Raw genomic sequence first — 20,032 nt, 5'->3', positions numbered from 1 at the left:
CCTTCCTGGACAAAATGAACTGTTACTGTTCCATGTGAGTAGTAGTCCTAGGCAGTACCTAGAATTTCATCCTAGTGTTCTCTGGCAGAAATGTCTGCACAAAAGCAAAGATTTTTTACCAGATTTAAAAGTGAAAAAAAAAACAAAACCGGAATCAACTTGCCCATAAACAAGTGAATTCTAGTGAATTCTTTCACTGAAGATAATCCACCAAAGATACATCTTCAAGGCAATCTCAGCTTCATAAATCCACTCTAGATCAGTAATTTGAGCTGAATTTTGCTAGCAGTCCTGATGGAGAAAGGAAAATGTGGCTGGTCTTTTCTGCTACGCTGCACCTCAGCAATTAGGTCTATCAACGACAATGTGAGAAATTTGAGCAAAAATGTCCTTGTGGCCTCATTGAGACAAAAGACCTGCACCCCACTTTCTGTGGACAACCAAAACCAACAACTGTTCCTATGGCCTGCTTAATACCTTTTTTTATACAGAATGGAACAGCTTTAACAGGATCAACTCACTTTTGAATATCTTTAGAGCTGCTTTAGATGGACCAGATGAGTAGCCTGGTGAGAGAGGCAGAAGGCATCACTTCTACCAGTTTGGAAATTATGCCCAAAGCCCCTTGGTAATCAAGCTTTTCACTTCCATCTGTCTTTTGTTCTTACTTATGAAATGGTTGCATTTTTTTTCTTAAAAATGTATCCAACAAGGCCTCTTCAAATGTGAAACAATTTAATTTCAGGCCAATATAAATTTGTCACAGTTCAGTCACTAGTAATTTATGTTGTTCTGGCCACACTGCCTTTTATTATGCTTAAGTTAGAACCCTTTTCCATCTCCAATTTATGTAAAGGATTCTAGTCTAACGATGTTCCACCTTTAAATCTTAGTTTTGCATCTCCAGTAATCTTGTGTTCTACCTGTGTTCATCTTGAATGATGTTAAGTTACTCAAATTCTTGACTACTAGAACCAGAAACCTCTTCTCTAGAAAAAAGTGGCACCCCTGCTAAGAACATGGGCTTTCCATGTGGTTCCAACCAGAACCATTAGATACAGAAAGTTTTCAAATGTCTATAATTATATCAATAGAACCGTACACAGATCCTCCAAAATTTAGGTTTTCCATAATTCAAATTTTTACAACATTTGTGTTTTCTCTTTTTTTTCCTACACTTACCTACATCATGTTTCTAGCCTTCATTTGCCAAGCTGTGACAGTACACTATGTCAGATAAAATTTCTGTAAAATTTCCCTTCCTGATTCTCAGGGAAACCTCCCAACTCTTGAATCATCTCACTCCTAGCAAGACAATTCCCTCGCTATTTGAGTAATTCTCAGATCCAGAATTAACACATTGTTGCAAGTGAAGCTGGTTTCATAAGTCTGTATGCACATAGTACTCTGAGATGTGTGACACACTGAGGTGTATCCATCCATTTTTTAAAACGTAAGACCTTCTAAAAGGCATGTAACTATTTCTAAATATTGACACTCTTTTTGTTGCTGGTAAAATTTAACAAAATAAATATTTTAAAAGGAAAGAAAGAATCAGTCTTACTAGCTGAAATAAAAATTCCTTCCAAGAAACCAATAAGCAAGTTGTCTGACCAAGAGTAATAGACGTAGGTCAGTATTTGGATGACAGTTACGAAGAGGGTCATCACCAACAGCTACACTATATGTGCCCAGACACCTAACAGCATTCTCTGTAGCTTCAGTCATGTACTTAGAGATACCAGCTAGCAGCCTTCTTGAGTGGCCACTGAATATATTCTTTCTTTGATGCTTGCACTGTCTAAATATTTTCTGGCTTGCTTTCAACGTTTCTTGTCATTTAAGCAAAACAGCCATGACCCTTAGGTACCATTATCTCAAACAAGCTGAAGGTGGTCATACATTAAGACACTCTCAGTGCATAAGGACATGCTTTTCTTTAGAACAAATGCTAGAACAGCACACTATTTTAAAGTATCTTTATCACAGCTTTGTCTTAATAATTTTAAAAGGAAAGAAATATTTGTGTAGCTTCATCACTTCAATGGCTAGAAAAAAAAAAATTATAGCATTTCAATAACCAGAAAAAATAAGGGCAAAAATATGGAAGACAAGAAACCTCTGTTGCTTAAAAAATAGATGTTCTTATCTTCTTTTTTTCCAGATGCATGCTGCATCTTTTGCCATAAGAAAACCATACTATCATTTTTTCACTGTGAAAGCTGATAATTTATCTCCTTATTGGCATTTTCAGTTACACAAAATCCTGCATTGTAAAATGGAAGCAAAATATGGTGAAATTATTTTATATTGCCAGTTTTATTATGCAAACCATAATTGCTCCTGCTGCCAACAAGAAACTTTAGTGATACTGAAAAGCACTTCATCTATGTTTGCAAAACATGACATGAGCTGCATGTAAATTAGACCACGCCTCCTAATGACTTGCATTGGTCTTGACAGCACAGATATTTTAAAGAAAAATGTCTTAAAAACCACTGCTTTCTTTTTTCTAGGTATACTTTTGTTGTTACAAACAGGATTTTAATTCAAACAAAGTGTGGATGAAATCCTTTCATGTTTCTATGATCACAGCTATTTTTTTTTTTAATTATTACTGTGTTGTCTACCACTTATTTTTCCTATGATTGGTATGAATCTTAAACACAAGAGCAGGAGATAAGCCACTAGGAGCCATTTCTAAAATAAACAAAAATTCAAGCTCTGTGGAAATCTTAAGCAAAATATGGTAAAATATGATTTAAAAAGTGTAAGGTCAAGGAAGCTGTAAATCCAATGTTTTTACATCGCCATGTTCATCCAAGGTTTTTTCAAATTAGTACGAAAATCTCCTTTACATTGCACCAAGACCAGAGCCGTCACCACAGCTCTCTACTTGGCGTGTAAGCACTATCCACATTTTGTGCTCATCAAAATACAGAGAATAGTCCTCATTTGCGTAATGTCACATAGCAGGAAACCAAAATCAATCCTGTTCTATGACCACTTGACATTCAAAGCCCTTGATAAGCTGCTTCCTAATATTCTTCTCCTCTTCTGTCACCCCCTCCTCTTTCAACACTCAAACAACCCAAGTGCTCCAACTCCTTGTGTTCTTGTTCACTGTCAACTTTTGTGCTGCTAATACCTTTGGAGTTCCCTTTCTGAGTCAAGATTCAGATCCTCTTTATTTTTCTACATGTAACTTCTTTATTTTGTAATGCTCAGCTTAAAACACAGTCCTTTATGACTGTCACAGCCCATCACGTGTCAGTAACCAACTCTTGGTCCTTACCTGTACCTCCAGATGATTTTTCAGTCCCCCTAGCCTAGTGAAGCTGGGGTGTCATCGCACAATAACTACCTATTGCTCTTACTCCCAGGAGATAAAAAACCTTTCTCACCACAGAAAAGCATGTCAGAACTCCAAAATCAGTTAATGTAAACAGCCTATTGTTTAACATCTTCATATTACTATTCATTTGTGCAACTGTTAAATCCTTGCATTTATTATATTGTCTACCTAATTCATCAATGCCTTCAGGCTGGAAGTGCATCTTTTCAAAAGGCTTTAAAATCTCAACACACTTGGTGGCAACATAAAATAAATAAGCACTATATACTTCATTATAGGCATTTAAAAAAAAAACAAAAACAGCAGTATTTCTAGACGATCTCTGAGGTCCCTTCCAATCCTAACCATTCTTTGCTTCTATGCTTCTATAGAAAGTAGTCTAAATTAGATATAAAGACAAGGTTTGTCTTCTAATGAACACAGGTAAAAGAAAAATCACTAAAACGTATCTCTGCACTTATCACAGTATTAAAACAAGATTAGTACTCTGAGAAAAGACAATAATATGGTGAATATGAGCAAAGAAAGCATCTGAAGTAAATAATCATCAAAAATGATGATGTCTGTTACACTGTAGGACTAGAGGAAAAGAATGTATTTTCAGTCAAGGGTGTTTGTGCTGGTACATTCACATGGTAATTTTTCACAGCAGGCAATTTTTTGAGATTATAAACAAACTGGAATTTAACAACATCTTTTCAGTTTAGAGCTAATTATTACCTAGAATTTACTTGGGAAATTCTTATATTTTAATTGCTCATTTGAAACAAACAAACAAAAATAATCTATAAACAAATCAAGAAGTTTACTTTAAAAATTCAAAACAACTGATTTTCCAAAGGTATATTTTAATCCCAAATGTCCCTGGATAATCCCAAATATTATAATACTCCATTGGTGTAGAGTTAAAATGTTCTTCCAAGAGAATGAAGACCAGCTTATCATTATATGGAGTTCCCATTACAAAGGTTTTCTAAGTTTAAAAATTTTGCAAGAGAATATACTTGACTTGCATGTGATATGGTTTCTGGGTAAAACAAAAGCACTGTCAAAGAAAATAAACTTCAGCATTAAGAAGTCCTCTTAAGAGAGAGAATTTGGAAACCATGCCATTCGAAGGTAAGATGCACATCTCAAGTAGACACATAAGAAAGTTTAGATGGGATGTGTACTCTTCTACAATTCTCTGCCTGTAATGCAGCTTCTGTTCCCACTGTGATGCTTCTGCAGTAGATGAAAATTTATCCAGTTTAGCCAAATGTTCCTGGAGTACCATTTGTGTCATCCTGGAGCAGACACGTAAAATAGGTCAGATCAATTACGTCCCGTAAGTGCCTCTTTCTCTTCAATGACTATAAATGGGCCACAGAGAGACTGATTCAACTGCAGCCCATGAAGTGTGTGATGAATCCCACACCCCACAACTAACTATCCTGCAAAAGTTTTCTCAATAAAATAATGCTGATTTTTCTTGCCAAAAGAGTATTTAAACAAAAAAAAAACAAAAAACAACACACACACACAAAAGACAAAAAAAAAAAATAAAACAAAACATAACTTTAGTATCTGTGCTGTATTTAGAGATTTAATCCAATGACCACACAAAACCAATGATTCAAGAAGTTAAAAATAGCAGCTATATGGTATTTAATAGCCACATGGCACTCAGGAGCAATTTGAGATCTCTTGCTTTCCAAGCAAAAACTCACAATCCTTGCTCCAATAAGCTATATACAACAGCCAAAGGTGAGAAAAACAACACCAACTTTCTGTCACTTTAGTACTTTTTGATTAAGAGTTTAATATATTTATTCTCCTGCATTATCTTTGTTAAAGGGAGTGACAAAGATATATTTTCAGAGGAACAAACCTGTTTTGATAACTAGAAGATTCAAGGAACTGTTCTGTTTTACACTGCATGTTCCAATAACTAGAAGCACCACTAAAAAACAAAGACACTTGACCTTAGTTAAAGTGTCTCTCTTTCTTCCTTTAAGGAATCCTTCAAAACTTATGCTGCTTTATACTGAGTGACTACAAGGTCACAAATTATTAATGAATCTTCCTACAGCTCTCTTTTCTTTCTTGTCAGCATCATCATCTTTTGTTTGTTTGTCTCCACACCTGACTATTTTTAAGGACTTTGTTCATTTGTCAAAGTAAACCAAGACAAAGAAAAAATGGGTTCAGCTAAGGTTACGATATTCACCAATCTGGTAAAAGATCATGATAATTCTGTAAAATATACACCTGCTACACCCCTTTCTATTTTATTCAGTTACATTTTTTTCTGAGTGCACTATATAGCTATTTGCTCTTTAAATTCAGCTTGCTCGCAGTTCAGTCTTCCATCTCACACAGATATCATGTACAATGGCACCTTTTTAGTTTTTCACACCCATTTGAGGAAAATAAAATTAACTTTCTTAATTATATCTATCTATTTCTCTATGTGCAAAATACAGTACTCAAGATTAGTGGCTCACAAATTCCTATAAACTGACTAGGGACAGCTATCACCAGTGCTCATGTAAAACCTCCACATTACACAAGTGTTGCAGAAGCCATCAACCTGTGAATTGGCACACATCCCTTCTAGAACAGTACTGGCCCAACTGATTATTGGAAAGGAAGTATTTAAGGCAAGAAATAAATCAAATACTTCTCCTGTTCCTTTCTAATATTGGAGGAAAAAATTAGCTGAAGAACATACTCGAATCCCACTTATACTTGCTTACCCAAAAGTCCGTGCAACTTGATTTCAACAGCTTTCACAAGCTACCATACAAAGCTGCCTTGCAGCTTTTAACTGCTGCCTGCTGGCAGAAAGAAGAAGAAAGAAGGACAAAAGAATAACTGCTGCCTTCTGCCTTCAACTGGCAGAAAGAAGGCTGAAGTGATGGATTTGCTTAGATGGGTAGAATGATCCAGCTCAAAAGCCCATAGCACTTGAGATGGGCTTTGTGTCTTGTTGCAATATTTTTCTATTCACACTTTCTCATCTGTACTGAAATCCTAAGTATAATGCAAAGGCATGGTTTCTTCCTGCTACCAAAGTTAGTTATAGACTGTCCACGGCTATGGGAACCCAGTGGGAGCACTTTAATATAGACTAGTGACTTCTGGCTGGAACAGAAGTCTTAAAAAAAACAACATATTTAGCTTAATGTATTTTCTGCCAAGAGTGGCAAGAAATACTTAGCACTGTATTAGCAGTTTACTAGCAAAAACCCACGTAATTTTGTTTCTTATAAAATACTGGGTTTTCAGGTCCCAGTGAGCAAAGACTAGCATTATTTTTTACAATTACTGTGACTATATACTTCTTTTCTTTTGAGGAAAATGTGTATCTGCAACTAGAATATTTGTCTGCTTCAGAATTGTTCTGTCATTAACCAGAATATCCTCAGGACTGAGAGTCTCTTGTATGCATCAGTCTGTAGGAGAACATAGGCATTATTTAGGGGGGATGCTATTTGTGGTTACTCAGTTTGCTCCAGTCAAAAGTTTCTTAAGAGCAAACGATACAAAATGCCATATCAGATTATAATAAAATCTGTCCCTGACAGAGATCAGTAGCAGTTGCTGGTGGAAAGAGGGTAAGAATGGGGCAATAAACCATGACATTCACCTTGGTATGACCTTCCCATTTGTCAATCACCCACTACTGTCAGACAACCCTCAGATCTGCCAGTCCTCACATCAGCCTGGAGAGCCAGTCCACCAACAGAGATGTTTTCCTCAGCAGATATATAGAAAAAAGAATCTTTGATCTATTAATATTTTAAAGCCTTATATGGAATGGCAAAATATTACTGTAGGCAAGCTTCATAGAAACAAAAGTCACTGACTGAAATAATAATTTTCCTCTTTGCACCACTTGATTTGTTTTTGATAACTGATTCCTCAAATACCATATATGACATTGAAAACAAGTTCTTAATGTAAAATCTGGAAAAGATTCAGTCAAGAAGAACAATAAGGCTTTTTATCAAATCTGAAAAATATTACAGTATTGTTGCTACAGTAACATCTTGCTAATAAGCCCTTTAAATTGAAACACTGGCTTAAGAGAGTTATAGGTCAAGTTAAAAAGCTCAGACAAGCTCTTCAGAGGAATCAAGTTTATATTCAGCATAGTTAAGAATGCAATGGAAAAGGTGAACTAAAGTTTTAAGCTATTTCCATAAGGACTTCTCACTTGCTGGGGTCTGTCCTACTTTCTTTCCCTGTAGCCACCAAGTAGTCTCTTTTCTGAGACAAGAATTCTCAGTTGCCTCTAAGGGGAAATTCCTGATAATTTTTTATTCTGTAGCACTGTACTATCTTCATTTTAAATAAATAAATAAATAGGTAAATAAATCACAAAAAAAACACCAGCTTAGATTTGCAAAAAGATATATTTGCAGATATAAGTTTGCAACTCCTGAAACAAGAGCAAGAATAAAAATCTATTTCCAATTTGTCCCATATGGAGAATAACTACACATAGATAATATATGAACTGAGAAACTGCAGAGCGAATACAAAATTCATTCATGAGGCACCTGGGGATTATAACAGGAATTTATATTTATTTGCTCTATAACTACATGATACCTGGTGTTGTCTCACTGATCTTTAAGGTCCAAAGCTAAAATAATTCTTCTGGGGGATAGCTGGCAATATGCATACTGGGGTCATATTTGGAAAAAGAGAAACAACCTCTTTCAGTTTTCATGCAGTTATAAAGCACCAGTGGATTTTTGGCACCACTCCAGTTTCAGAGAAATGTTCAGTTAATTTGCATCTTGTCAAATGTTTTTACAGTCCTTCCCAGATGTCACCAGATACCTACTCATTGGAGGAGAATGAAACCAAAGCTTCTAGCTCATCCTGAAGTGGTTTGCCATATCAGTTTTTTAAAAGTACATGAAGCACATGATGTATTGTTATTGCAGAAGGCTCTCCAAATAGCAAATTCAAATCAATTTGAGGAATTCTTCTCAAGTTTCATTTTAAAAACCCTCTCCTAATTATCTTCTTTGGAAATGCCACAGATTCTTTAAGTAACCCTAAAAATGTACACAGGTGACAGTATCATTATTTTTTTATTGCTGATTTCTGTAGTGTGTGAATTTTTGGTGTTGTTAAAGTGCTCAACTACCAAACAAATTAGTGAAACAGAAGTCCTGATTCTACACAAATTCAAGGTATAATCAGAGTTGCTGTGACCTATTTTTTCCCATGCTGAAAGGCATGAACAGTATCCTTTATTAAGTGACAATAGCACTCACCTGTAGTTAGGCACATGCTTAAGTATTTGCATTGGTAATCAGAACCACAATTAAACAGACAGACTTAATCATAGCTTTCAGGTAATAAACTATTACCAAAACAGCTCTCCTGTGATTTATGACATGAAAAAACAATAATCATAATATCTGACATACATTATTCACAAATGAAATGTAACTAAAAATAGATTATTAATAAATATAACATATAATACTGTGGAATTAACTAGTGTCAAGAAACAATGTAATGAAATTAATCTGTTTCCAACAAAGCTGCCAGTTTGCTGATTTATTTTTTTTTACTTAGACAGACAAGGAAAAATAGATGTTTAATCCTAACTCAAACATAACAGAGATTATTATAGTATGCTAACTTCCAGTTTACCACATCATCCTTCTTTACTTTGAGGGTGTCAGAGTACTGTAACAGGCTGGCCAGAAAGGTTGTGGAGTCTCCTTCTCTGGAGATATTCAAAACCTGTGTGAATGGGATACTATGCAATCTGCTTTAGGTGAGCCTGCTTAGCAGGGGAGTTGCACTAGAGGATCTCTAGAGGTCCCTTCCAACCCTTATCATTCTATTATTCTGTGGTTCTGTAAAATCTATTTCTTCCTAACACTATCTCTGTCCTTTTTTTTTCTCTTTTTGGGTTTCTTTATCAGTATTCATTCATATAATTCATGTAATTAATTTCTGAAGCTTTACTTTCTAACAAAGCTATGTATTTTATCTAATGTGTATTCAGGAAGTGTCATATCTGCAGTGCGTAAATGGTTTGGGTTTGTTGGTTTTTTTTACAAACTGGTATATATTTGACATCAGCACAACTGGGAAGGACTTTCCAAAGGTTGCATGGCAATGCTGAAACTGGTCAAACAGAGTTCTGTTAGCACAGCTGACAAGAGCTGAAGGGACTGAGGAGCTGAAAAAAATCCCAGGTATCAATGAGTCTTAACTCAACAAAAAAACACAGCAGAAAGATTCTTCTCCTGAAATCAGTACCCATTTTGGAGGATGAAAGCTGACCAAAAATAATCTGTTTCTCTCTGGGAAATTTCATTAAGCATTCTGATAATTAGGTTAATCAGACAGTCTGTTGAAGCCAAGCCAGGATTACAGGTGTAAGAACGTTATGTGATCGCAGACATTGTCTAACATTGAGGAGTGACTGGGGTGTGGCTCGCAAACTACAGAACACTACACCCTTTGTTTTCCAGGGAGTGACAACCCCAAATGTAGTAACCTTCCCACCCCATTCTGCAGGAATAGGGTCACAAGATGAAACACTACCAAATTACCAAAGCCCATCCTTCATTAGGAAGAATTCTTTCAACTCAGAAGAGTTTCTTTGTCAAGTAGCAGGAAAACATGGCAGCTCCTAAGCCAAGGTTATCTCCCAGGCTGCAACAGAGACAATGGAAAATTGACTGAAAAGAAAATGTTAGAATATTTATTTGCTAATACTCTTGTCTTTTATAAGGCTCATCCCCCCTTTATATGTGCCATCATTTAATTTAGTCTCTCTGGCATGAAACTCCCTAATCTGCAAGTGAAGAGACAGAAGTACAACTGTGCTTCTTTTATCAACCTGCATAGCCACCCATCACTGGGTCATGTCACGAGCAGGTCAGAGCTCTCGCTTATCTGAGCAACTATGAAAATAGCCCCATAATCTGAATATGATCAAGTATTGTTCTAAAATTCTCTCAAATAATTTTCTTTAACAAGGAAAGTTTGACAACCGGGTGTGATCGGTTCCTCCATTCAAGCTGAATTGGATCCGTCATAAAAGATGTGTGTTCTACTTTCTAAAATGTCAGCCATTTGACAGCTGTTTATTCTCAAGCCTGTGTGCTGTGTCCATTTCCTCCTCCCTTCTCAGTTATTTGCTTTCAGATTATAAACTCATTAGAGCAGGTGTTTCTCAGAGCAGCAAAAGCAAATGGACAGAAAGGGAAAAAAAAAAAAAAAAAAAAAAAAAAAAAAAAAAAAAAAAAAAAAAAAAAAAGCCCTCAACTGTAGACCTTTATCTTGTTGGGCAGCATAAAACCAACCAAATATAGGACTAAACAACCTTCCCATTCTGCTTTTTGCATGTTATTTGATTATAGCATTATCAATTTTATACTATCTGAAATTGTGAGTGATTGCTTCCAGACAACACAATTGTTTTATTTTTCCGCAGCTCTTAGGATGGAAATTCAGCAGATAGCATCTGGCAACTTTGGGTTTTCCTTCAAAATTCCTGTTTTTATTATTGTTGCATTGATTTTGAGTGTGCATTTTTTATAGGTGCCCTTTATCCTTTGAAATGACCCCCCTGCATGTGAGTATATTGATAAATTGTAATTATGAGCTGATCTATTTAATAAAAATAAAACTCAAGATAGGTAGTACTAACAAGAATATTTTAACAACTAAAATTGCACTTCGTAATTGAGGAAAAGGAAAATTGCAGAATCTGATCTCAGATTTCAAGGGTGAAAAAACCCACCCAGACAATTCTTAAAAACAGATTGAACAAAATTCAAAAATTTAAAAGGAATAATCTGTGGTGAAGAATTTGGGGGGTGGGGTGTTTATCTTTGCCAAGTGTTTTGCTAACTCCAAGATGTGTTCACCTATGTAAATGCTTCATGATATTTACCTTAGTATCTTAATTAATATCCAGCTATTTCCAGAAAGTCATATCAGATGTATAATCCCCAGATTTCCCTTTTCCCCTCTTTTTTCTCTCCCTTTAGGATGTAAGTAAAAGTGGGATAGTCATCGGCAACTACAGCCTTCTCCAGCAAATGGTAGAAGTTGCTACAATCCATAGGGTCATACCATGAAAGTAAGAAACTGCATTTAGCTGAGAATGAGAGGTGAGACCAGGTCACATAAGAAGTTGGGTATAATATTTTGCTGGTGTAAGTAAGGCATTGCATACTGAGCGTACTGAGCTGTGCTAAAATCTAGAAAAGGAAAGAAGATTTTTTAAATATAGCTCACTGAAGGTATTTGATAGCCTAACATTAATCATATCTGATATCAAGTAAAGCTGAAATATAAACACCAAATATGTAAAGCATTCCACAATCTAAACTAAAATTAGAAAAAATCATTTTGACAAGAGAAATACACCATAATATGTGATTTAAATTATTTAAAAATCAGAACATTCACATTCTTTGATGGTGATTTATCTGCATTAATCAAGGGTTATAATCTTCAATGCCACATTTATAATTCAGCACTGAAGAGTAAACAGAATTTAATATCTAATTTACCAATCAATTATGTAAGAGAGATCAGGTTAATACAAGACTACCTTTTATAAGAACACAAGTCAAAGTTACATGCCATGGAGAGTTCAGGGGCAACAGTGGCATAAACTAATCCTACCCCTATATTCATCTCCCTGTTGCCATTTCATGGATACCAGCACTAATAACCTGCACTCTTTTCACTACTTGTTGAGCAAGGCTGTGATTTAGATCAATTTTGTTTGTTTGTTTCAGCCAAACTGATACAACTTACAAAGGAAAAATCAAGCAGTCACTGGCAGGAATACCATAAGCTTTCATTATTGCCAAACATTATGTACTGCAAATCTGTAGCCTGATAATCGTTGAAGAAACACAGACAATTCCTTAATACATTAACTCTTCCTCAGGCCTATAGAGGAGTCATGACTTTCCAGGTGAAGCAAAGCAGCTGTCTGAAACAACTGCTCTGAGGTTAACTGAATTGTACTAACCAACTAAAAAAGTTGTAAAGACAGCCTTCTTGGTACAGAGCAGATTATTAACAATAGAAGAGGCTGTAATATATTGAGTGTTTTTAGGACAGCAACAGACAGTTATCTCCTACAGAATAATAATAAGATGTCTGTGTGCCAGAAATCCAAAATACCTATCAGTTTTTCAGCATCCAAGATTGATCCATGTAAGCTATTTTTGTAGAATTTGTTGAGGTTCAAACTTGAGAGATCAAAGATTAATTGGGGGGAAGAGGTAAAAATGGGGTTTTACGTGTATCCGGATATTTCCTGACTTTTTTGAACTTTGTAAGTTTATTGTAATATGTAGTGTGTGATTGGTCTCAGCTGCATTGTTTTCTATGAGAACACCTATTAGCATATTAGATTTTGGGAGGCATGTACATCTTCATGCATTACCTTATATTCACTGGCTATGATTTCAAGCCTATGTTAACATGCTGTTAAGCTGTGACTAAAAGAAGGCTTTACACCCACTGCAACCAGCTCTGCTTCCCATAAAACTCCTAGTTACTGATTTTTACACCTTTAAACAGTTTGTTTTATCAACATATTAGTTTGAAGCAATTTAGATATGCAATGTTAAGTGCTAACTCTCCATTCAGGGAGACTGTACATCAACAAACGCTGTTTAGTATTTAAATATGTTTGACTGAAAGAAACTATAGGAAAAAAATGCAGTAAGGTGCAATAATTTACTAAGCTACTTTAATTATCAAAAATTCTTTCTCAAAAGGAATAAATTTGATAAAGCTAAGCTCCTCTAATCTGTTCAGAAACAAAGTTCCCTACATTTTTGGTGAGCACAGCTGATCCACATGGCATGCTGTTATTGGGAATGCTATAGTGTATTGACACTATGAAATGCTTAAGATAAAAATAGAGCCCTTTCACCCCCCTCACAACTAGAGTCCCTAAAACTCACATAAGAAAACCCAGTTATCCTGTGTACACATTAACCTCCCTGCCCTTCATGCTTTCTCTTGACTGTCCAATATTACTAAGTCTTTGTGGTCCCTCTCTTTCAGCTCTCCAATACCAGATTCCTGTTCCATTTGTCTATCTTACCTGCAGACCTTTTGTTCATTCACCTGCTTTTTTACCTTCGCTTGCTCATTTCATTATGCTCACTGCTTCACTGTCTTATTCAGAGGTCATCTTCATTTGTTTGCAATTACCAGAAGGTCATTTTTTTCAGACAAATTTTTTTCCAGTACTCCAAGTATCCTTCAGCCACCTACTTGTTTCAGTCCTTTATGTGACAAAACAGTCTGACTACTTACAAGACCTTCCTAATTAGCTTACCTGCAAGACCTACGTATCTCAAAGTCATGCCTGTGGTATTGAAGTAATGTAGCAGGAGGTCCTCAACCAACCTAACTTTAGTTTAAGCTGCTTCATTAGTCTCACCTCAGTGGGGAAAGACAGGTGAATCACTCTCCAAAAGTGCTTTCTTTTCCTCAAGTTTAAACTGAGCATCTGATTTTTTAACAGCTAAAGTGCAGTACCTACTATGTATTTACAGCCATTTACCCTAGGCTGGAAAACATGTCAAGATAATATTAAGTGGAAATCAACAGCTGCATTCAGGGAGACATTCATCTGACCTATGCTAGATATGTAGAGTTGGGCAAAATTGACTGAAATTTATAACCTACATATAGGTTAAAAGGAACCTAGAGCGATTAGCTTAAATAATTACATTTTGTTAAATGAATCCCAACTCCTTATATTAAGTGAAAGAAATCCTGTTTATTCCCAGGGCGTTTGCCCCTAATCTAGATGCATTTCCATTTCTTGCCACTGACTTGGTCTAAACAAATGGTATTTCTGTTTTGTGAATCCATTTTCCTTCTTGTCACCTTGCCTCATCTTCTCTTACCTCAGATTGGCCTATTAACATCTCAGTTTTGCTGCCCTGTCTCTTCCGTGAGAACAAGTATCTCCACCCAAAGTTTACATCTTTATATATCACATACCACTCACTAATCTCCATTCCAGATCTCCAATTCCAGTAATTTTACTTCTACTAAATATTTCATTTCTCAGTCCCTCTTTTAAACATTCACATTCCCAACATGCCTCTGTTCCTTGGCACCTGTTCTGCTTGTTTCTCTGCAAACATGTTCATCTGCATCTTCATCTACTTATTTTTCATTTGCAACCATAAAACTGTTTGACCAGCAACAATATTACTTACTACCTTCCTAGATTTATTAATAATGACCATTCTGAGCCTAACCAAATATACATCCAGCTTAGCACCCTGTCTTTGATGGACAGTAGCAGTGGACTTTGTCTTCTGGGTACCTTCCCTCCTTCTCCATCTTTATCAGCAAAACCAAATTGATTTTTGCTCCAATCTTTATTGAATGTTGTCCTAAATACCAACACATATAGACTGAATTTGTAAGAATAACTTCAGAGGTTTTATATAGACTACAGTGTAAGTGGAATGAGGCCAAAACATGTACCCTTTTCAGGAAGTTGGAATATACTCTGCCTTTTAGCTTCCACAGGTCTTATGGATTTGGATACGTAAAATTGATGGTAAACACCTACATCTGAGCTTGTGTTCCTGTGCTCTCTTTCCAAGCAACAGAAATCTGGTCAGTGTAGGAGACCTCAACCTCCTGCTCATCAGTGGGCTCCGCCTCCTTTAGGAAGTTGCCCTTTTCTCACTAATGGCAGGCTCTCCACACTGATGTCTATAAGCATTGCTGTTCGCTCTAACAAAATACACAGGCAACTGCCTATTTATCATTACCGTGTCAACATTAAATATCCTTTGCTAGACTGCTCAAATATTCCATGATCTAATGAGTAGAAGTAACCTAATTTCCTCTCAGTTGGCTGCCTGATGGCATGGTATGATGATGGTGTGGTATGATGAAGTTTTTGGGACTGGTATTATTTGCTGGTAGCAAAAAAAAAGAAGGAAGACAAGTAGAAGTATACTCTTTATTTCAACAGATACAGAGAAATGTTGGATTACACTCAGGCAGGAAGCAGAAAAGAGCTTGTATTTTAAAAATCTTGCCTGATTTCTCTCAATCAGTAAATCAAACAAGAAGAAAAAATATCCCTAGAAATCCCATCTATGAAAAACCTTTAGAGCACCCTGCAATGACTCTTTGACTGGTGGAGAAATAATTCACTTCCTGTCCTTTCAAAACTTTCAACAAAAGCAACTTAGACAGCAAAAAGATATCACAGAACAGTCATGGCATGATGCCAAAGACATTAATGCATATTCTTACCTCCAGTTCAATGAAACTAACAGATAGACATGCCTTGATATCAAGTTACTTTTCAGTTCCTTTCTAAAATAACTGATTACTTAAGAAACATTTCTAGAATATAGAAAAACACTTAGGATGATGGGAAGCACACAGCTTCCTACACTGAATCCTTCATGTTCCGAGCAAATAGCATTGTCTTAATTAAATTATTTTGTTGATGTTTTAATTTTTAGAATTATATCATACATTACATTCCATTATCAGTAATTACATCAAATCAACATGATCTCAAAATACCTGACTGCCTATGAGAAGTTCCAAATCAATATAACTGGAAAGTCAGGCAATTTTATCTACTGAACAGATGGTAACACTGTCATTCCCCTACTTTCTCAGCCAGCCTGCTACAAGCCTCAACCAAGATTTTGATCCAAAGGCTGCTGAAGTCAATGGGAAGGTTGACATTGACTTCAATGAGCTTAAGTTTAGCTCAGAACTGCTGCAAGTAGCACAATTTCAATCCTCATGGATCACCAAGATAGTTGACAATGACGGCTGGGAATGACATTTCTGATCATTTTGTTATGGTAACATCTGTGCAATGAGGACTAAACCAAGACTCACTTTTATACTATTCCCCAGGAAAAAAACACAGACAAAGACTCTCTGACCCTACTTAATTTGCATTGTATTTGAAGCACTGGCTGAAATGCCAAAAAATGTGTATTTTTTCATCTGTCCTATTCCGTATTTCATGCTCTTGTAATTTAAGAATTAACACTGGAGAAATGTTTTTCCACCAATGGTAAATTAAATCCTTGCCTTTCTAATTTCTTAGTTCTGTTCAACTTCAATCAGTTGAAACTCATAGCCCACATCTGAAATATTTTTTTCAGCTGTTAAACATGCACACGGTTCTTTGTGAAATTCCTACAATTAACATGCGACGTTTTGAAAAAGGCTTTGAATAAAATTTCTATTCTCAATTATATTTAAACCCTGGTGAAATATAAGACACTGTCTTTACTCCTGCATGTGTTGGGAACTCACAGCTGCAGGTTTAGAAGATTATTTCATGTTTATAAGCTGAAATGTGACTGACTTTTTGTTAGTTTGCTAAAAACTAAATTCACAGGCATTTGACTCGAAAAAATTTTGCACAGGATTTGAATACAACTTCGAAGGAACTTTTACATGGTTTATGGAACAACTGTTTCCAGAAATTTCCACAGTATATTGATGAAGTCATTTAAGAAGAAAATGCAGGCCAATAAATGGGTTTGCATGCAGCACAGAAGACCAAATTATATTGCAAAATTATACTTGTATTCACTGAAGGTTATATGCTTCATTTTACACATTAGAGGTCAATATGAAGGCATCGCAGCAAGCACACATACTCTCTTTTTTAATACACATGAAGATGACTTCTGCTGTAAAGTATCAGTGTTTTAGGACTAACGAAATAATGCGATTAAGAAAGTTCACAGTTTACTTTATTCCCAAGTTTTCTCTACCTTACCCATCCTACCTAGTATGAAAATAAAATACCACTGTAACTTTCTGAACAGATGAGTCTACTTAAAAAGCTGTACAACTGCATGAAATTACTTTCATTGTTGGAGCTGCAGTTTTTACTGAAGCAACTGTTCCATGTTTATTGGAAGGCATTTTAATTTTAAATGTATCCTCAGCATAATTGCTTGCTAATAATAATAAAAAAAAACAACAACAAAACATGCAACCATCACTACAGGAACAGAATAGCCCAAATCTGTGGAATTTAGCAAACATTGCCAGGATATATTGTTCACAAAGATTACTTTGTAAAACAATTAAGTTCCATAATCTTAAATGGACTGTATCTTATAAACAAATAAGAATTTATTTAGAATATTAAACTCCAAGCCCCAGTGTTTCATCAAAGACTAAAGAGTACTACCATGTACTCAGCTGACTTTTTTTTTTCTGTAGAAAATAATCTCTCTCCTGGGTATAACCCGGGCAAAAAACAGAGAGAGGGGAAAGGCTACACTTTTCCTCATGCTACTATAAATGTCAAGAAATGGAAAAATACTTGCTCTTGTTGAGAATAGCACCTTATAAAAAGGACCCTTCCCACAGTAACAGTCTACAAAGCCTCATTAATTCTATAGGGAGAAGAAACACAGACCTTAATGTTTTATCTTCTTTAACTGTAACCTTAAAACTTGCCATTTCTTATGCAAATTTTTAAGTATGTTAAAAAATAAACAGATCATCATTTTGAGATTATTACTATATTGGAAAGCACAGACAGAAGTTGACCAAAAAAAAAGAGGGTGAAAACATCCTATGAAATGGCAAAGGCCATGAACTTCTGCATCACATCCAGCTTTTAGGAAGACTTTCTGAAACTTTTAATATGAAAAACTTAATAAAAAACTCTTTCTATAATTGCATGGTTGTTAAGGCAGTTTTCAGCACGTATTATAGAGGTTTCATATTGCATTTTATTGTTTTCATAATGCATCCATGTTCAATTTTCAATTAAAGAAGATGGGACTTCTCCCAAAAAGAAATCAAATCGGTATTTTCCACATATGACCACAAATAATCCCAAAACTCCAATACCTTTCAAAATTACAGTTGCACCTCCTGATTGTGTCTAAAAATTGTAGTCTAAAATTGAACAGAATCTATTATAATAAATAGTTTGAATGTAATCAATGAGATATGAAACACTGGTCAATTAATAAAATAAAGAAACTCTAGGGGGGAGGAGACAGCTAAAACTGTTTGACTTCCAACAATGCAAACATTTTCCTTCCTCTTGCCAAACACAATAAATCCTTGCCCATGTTTCATAATGATCCGTGAGACATCATTTAGTTCCCTATCCCAGCAAGAAGTAGAAGGCTCAACTTGCTTAACTGCTGTTGAAATATCTCTGAATTATCCCCCCAGACCACCGGGCTCACTGTGTAGAAGGAAGCTCACTCTTCCCCCATCCCTTTCCCCACAAGGACAGACTTCACAGTCAGACAGGCATCCTTGCCAAGGCAAAAGGAGAGGGACTCTACAGGGAAGTGACAAACACACAAACATTGTTTTGTAGCTACAACACGCTGAAAAATATGTTGTGACCCAGACTGATTTGCAGTTTATGTTTAGTGAGAGAGAATAAAAATCTGACTAGTTTGAAAGCACAATGTATTGCCTATTGCATTATTAAAGGTAAAAAATTCAATATTTTTATGCAAGCTTTCTCCTCAGCAGATTAGGAGAAACAGTTTATATCTATAGCAACCAGGAGAGAGGAGGGAGGGATATATCCAGCCCAAACCATTTCTCCTTAAAACCCTCCATCACTACCTTCCCCATAGCAAGCATTTAATAGCTCATTTTTCTTGCACTTGACTGAAGCCTCATTAAAAACATGGTCAGCTGATTTTAATCCCTTCGTAATAAACAGAATGTACATGAGGAAAACTGCACTGATACTTCTGCAGGAGGCTTCCTTTGTTTCCTAAAGAAATATTATTTTTTGCCTTAGAAAAATATTTCTTAGGGACAGCTAGTTTAGCTCTCACTCTCTGATCTCCATAACCACTCTAGGTAGGTATTAAACTGGGAAAAATACTAAATTCGCCAAGCTACGACCTTCTTAACAGTTTTGGAAAGATAAAATAAGACTAACTGTATTAGTAGATATAATTGGAGAAAATTCTGGTGAGCATACAGCCAGGAATGTCTCAGGACATCCAGGAGGATTGCCAGGGACAGTGGCACAGGAGAACAGCATTAAGCTTAAACACTGTTTGTTTTCAGGATCCCTTCATGTTAGTGTGGTTAATTTTAGCAGGTAGGATGTTTACTGCAGACAGTGTCTTCTAAAAGAGGAGAGGACTGGTTAGACAATGTCTTAACAGAAGGAGGGTGTTTAAAGGTCTTCACTGGGCACCACTGGGTATTTTTAGACACTGCTAAAAGAGCCTTAACCAGGACCCTGTGCTGTCTTCCACCTCCAGCAGAGCTAGTTAGGGGCAGACACCAGCGAGGGCTGGGCAGCACCTGGGGGTTTGTGACCTGGGGATTTCTTGGGGCTTCCAATTCGAGGTCAGTTTAGTGGGTTGAATCGACTGAGCTGGGAGAAGGGTTAAACCTGTGAGAGCTGGATGCATTTTTGGTGACTCCTCGCTGGGGGACCTCGACTTTAGGGGGCCTCATGGTCGTCTCTGCGGAAGTTTTCGGCATGTGGGGAGACTTGGTGGGGATCGACTCCTGGAAGGTGTCCCCAGAGTGCCCTGCAGGACACGCCGCTGGGGCATCCCCGGGGGCCGGCGGGGTGAGGGGCCGGGGACAGGGACCCTGGGCGGCCACAAGGAGCCGGAAGACGGAGCCCCAGAGCACGAG

The sequence above is a fragment of the Chaetura pelagica genome, unplaced genomic scaffold, assembly GCF_000747805.2.
Source record: "Chaetura pelagica isolate M959 unplaced genomic scaffold, ChaPel_1.0 scaffold17, whole genome shotgun sequence".
Lineage (NCBI taxonomy): Eukaryota > Metazoa > Chordata > Aves > Apodiformes > Apodidae > Chaetura > Chaetura pelagica.
Note: the sequence above shows the minus strand (reverse complement) of the source record.